At 36.7% G+C, this 4,045-nt stretch overlaps 1 non-coding gene across 1 annotated transcript; it reads left to right on the top strand.

The window, feature by feature from the left end:
- Positions 1-1,094: 1,094 nt before the first annotated feature.
- On the top strand, positions 1,095-1,201 carry LOC141676291 (small nucleolar RNA R71). The gene has a single exon (XR_012556889.1). It is a non-coding gene; the product is annotated as a small nucleolar RNA R71 (small nucleolar RNA).
- Positions 1,202-4,045: the final 2,844 nt, after the last annotated feature.

The following is a 4,045-nucleotide window of genomic DNA, read 5'->3' as shown; positions in this document are numbered from 1 at the left end:
GACCTTTCATAAACCTCACATAGCTAGGCATCTGTTCAAGAGCTTCAGCGAAAGGTATGTTGATATAAAGTTTCTTGAACACCTCCAGAAACTTAGCAAATTGCTTATCCAACTTCTGCAACCTTTTAGGAAAAGGAGGTGGAGGATAGACTTGTTTCTCCCCTGTATTACCCTCAAGAGGAGTGTGTTCCATAGTTTTTTTCCTTGATTCTACTTCTACTTCCTTCTACACATCTTCTTCAGCCAAAACTTCAGATTCCGGAACTTGAGATTTTTTAGGGCTTGCAACCTTCCCAGACCTCAACGTAATTGCCTTAACCTGCTCTTCTGCTTCCCTCTTGCCTTGAACTTCTGTATCACTAGAAAGCATTTCTGGTAGTCGATTCAATAAGGCGTTAGCAATTTGTCCTATCTGGTTCTCCAGATTCTGGATAGAAACAGCCTGGCTTTGGCATATAAGAGCCTAGTTTTTGCACATAAGCCTCAACTCCTCCAATTCAGATTTTTCATTCAAAGATTGACCTGCATCATGAGTTTGTTGTTGAAGTTGGAGTTGTTGTCTTGGTGTAAATTGTTGCTGTAAATCATGAGGGTTGAATTATTTATCTCCAAACTGTCGGAACGGATATTACATCGCATTCTGATTGTTGCTCCATCTGAAGTTAGGATGATTCCAGTTATTAGGATGATAAGTGTCTGGAACTGGTTGCTGCGATCTCTGAAAGTTGCTCACAAACTGAGCTGATTCACTAGATATAGCGCATTGCTCCGTCGCATGTGAACCTACACAAAGCTCACAAACACTCATTCTCTGATGAACTCCATAGTTAGCCAACAAATCGATCTTCATAGACAACACCTTTAGTTGAGCAGTGATAGTCGTAGCAGTATCCCCTTCAATAACTCCCACTACCTTGCCATGTAGCAATCTATGGGTTAGATACTGATATTCATTAGTAGCCATCAATTCAATTAGATCATAAGCTTCCTCATAGCTCTTTTCCCATTATACTCCACCTAATGCTGCATCGAGTATGGGTCTTGACTGTGCTCCCAACCCGTTATAGAAGCAATTGATGATCATCCAATCAGGCATTCCATGATGAGGACACTTCCTAAGCATCTCCTTGTAGCACTCCCAAGCTTCACATAGAGATTCTCCCGATTCCTGCGCAAATTGAGTAAGAGTGTTTCTGATTGCAGCTGTCTTCGCCATAGGGAAGAATTTAGTAAGAAACTTCTGAGCAAGATCCTCCCACGTAGTAATCAAACCAGCTCTTAGCCTTGTCCCTCAAGGAGAATGGGAATAGTCTCAGCTTCATAGCATCTTCAGAAACACCGTTGAACTTGAAGGTGTCACAGATCTCACTGAAATCCCTAATGTGCATATTAGGATCTTCCGTTGGATAACCCTTAAACTGGATTGAATTCTGCACCCATGGAAATATGCCAGGCTTTATCTCAAAGGTATTAGCTATGATAACTGACCTAACAATGCTAGATTGAATGTCATTGATCTTGGGTTGAGAAAAATCCATCAAGGCCTTCGTTCGTGCTGCTGGATCTCCCATTATCATTAGTACCTCAAACACAAACAAACAAACCGTGAAAGTAAAAGAATCCGAGTCAGTGAACTTTAACGACCACTGATGACAAGCACATAAACTAAAAATTAACACCGAGTCCCCGACAGCGGAGCCAAAAACTTGTCGGGGCGAAAACAAGCGCTAAAATCATGCAAGTATACGCGTTTGCAAGTAGTATAAGATATAAATCAGATTCATTCCCACATAGACTATTTTAGCTTAAGTTCAATTTATGCACTTATGCAACAATGTATGGTTATCGCTCAATGCTAAGATAAATAACAAATTAGGTTTTGATTAAACTAAAAGATTATACTAAATAACATTAACTAAGAGAATTGAGGTTGAATTACTATATATGACAAACACGGGAACCTAACTTTATTAAATACTTCATTCAATAGCCTTTTTGTTCTTAACATTGGCATGTAATGGTGATGACACTAATCAGATAACACGAAACTAGTAAACGCCAACTTTTGTTATATGAATACCCTACTACCAAGCATCCACAAAAGAGATAGAAGTTGAATAGACACCAATTATGTTGAGACCCTATATATCTATAGAATTTGACAAGATAAAGGTTTAATGCGCAAGTTATCTATCATGATTACATAGGGCAAGTAAGATGTTTAATATAACGACTGGGAATTTCGCGACGTAATTAAGTGAATAAAGTATGATTTTATGATATAATTATAAATTATGTGATTAAATGATGGTTAATTGTCGTTATTGTATATTAGTATCTGGGAGCGTAGATAGATACGTTCCAATTTAAAGAGTCAGCTTAGGGGTTAAGCTGTGTCGTCGGGCCGTCAAGTAGAACGGAACCCGTCTTAAAAGGGATTAAAATTTTTAAATGTGAAATGTGTGTGTTAATGTGAAATATAATGTTTAAATTAGTATTGTGTTCTAGTGACGTGTCGGTTGGTAAAGATAATTGATTGTGATGCATAATTGAAACGCTGAGCGTCGGGCCGTCAGGCAGAACGTGACCCGGTACGTGAAAAGAGGAATAATGATAAAAAGGGAAATTTTATGATTAGATATGAGTTGTGATGTGTGAATATATGTGCTTGCCTATCTGTATGCATGACTACGTGATCTATTAAATTTCAAACGGATTTAAGGAAATTATTTGATTTAAAATAAGGATTATTGGACCTTTATGCATTTTTATAAAATTACTCAAATAAGGTCGAGGCATGAAATTTGTTTTTTTACCTTCGAAATAGTCCTAGAGACTTTCTAAAAATAATAGATGGATTTATTTCGTGATCAGTGCATTTTAAAATGATTTTATGGAGTTAAAAATGCTATTTTCAGCGTAATCTTGTAAAATCCGTATTTCATCAACCGTTTGCTCAAAAATTATTCCGAAAATATGGCTGAAAAGCTAATTTCGAGATCTATGTTCTAAATTTATTAATCGTACCAATTCCAACTTTTCCGAGAGAGATATTTACTAATTAAATTCGTTTTTTGAAAGGAATAAAGAATGATTTGGTGATATAATTGCCAATTTACTATACTACCCTTCCTTGGTAGTATATAAACCCCACCCCATACCATTTCTTTTCTTTCCTCACCCCGACCTCTCTCTTTTTCTCTCATTCTCTCATTTCTTTTTCTCTCTCGGGTTTTCTCTCTCTCTCTCTCTCTCTCTCTCTCTCTCTCTCTCTCTCTCTCTCTCTCTCTCTCTCTCTCTCTTCAATCTCTCTCTTGTTCTTCATCCATTTTCGATTATAAGACCATTGTTGTGTGAGATTTTGCTTCATCTATCTAGATATATAGATGCATGTTGCTATCTCCAAGGTTTTTGAAAAATCCAAAGTTGGAATTTGGTGGTTTTGCTTCGGTTCTTATGAAAACAAAAAGGGTTTTGGTCTTTAATGATTTGGAGTGTTGTTATATGCGTGCATGTGTATATTTATTGTGATAATCGGTGGGTGAAGGTTGGAAACCCCCGAGTGGGGGCACCATCGTGAAGCCACCACCACCGGTGATGAACTCCGGTGAACCGGTGGTGAGTGATGATGCTATAACTAAGCTCTAGCATTCATAAATCTTATTTTTGGTGATTGCATGTAGTGATTTGTTTAAAACCCGAATGGGTTTTTGATTTTTAAAGTTAATGAGTTGATTTTGTTGATTTAAATGGTTGTGGATGTTTATTCTAGGATAATGATGAAGGATTAGAATGATTAATGATTCAAGGATTTGGAAAAATGTTTGCATGTGATAATTTCCTAAAACCCGAATGGAATCATGATTTTTACAAGATCAAAATGATTTTTAGTGATGAAAATGACTTGTTAATGTTTATCCTTGGAAATTATTGGATAATTAGAGTGTTTGGTAGATCAATTACTTAAATGGTTACATGCATGTCTTGATTGTCAGAAATTTCGGATATTCTTGCTTGATCTTAAAGGATTAAAGTTGATTTATGT

This window comes from Apium graveolens, chromosome 7 (assembly GCF_009905375.1).
Source record: "Apium graveolens cultivar Ventura chromosome 7, ASM990537v1, whole genome shotgun sequence".
NCBI lineage: Eukaryota > Viridiplantae > Streptophyta > Magnoliopsida > Apiales > Apiaceae > Apium > Apium graveolens.
This window is presented reverse-complemented; position numbering and strand designations above follow the sequence as displayed.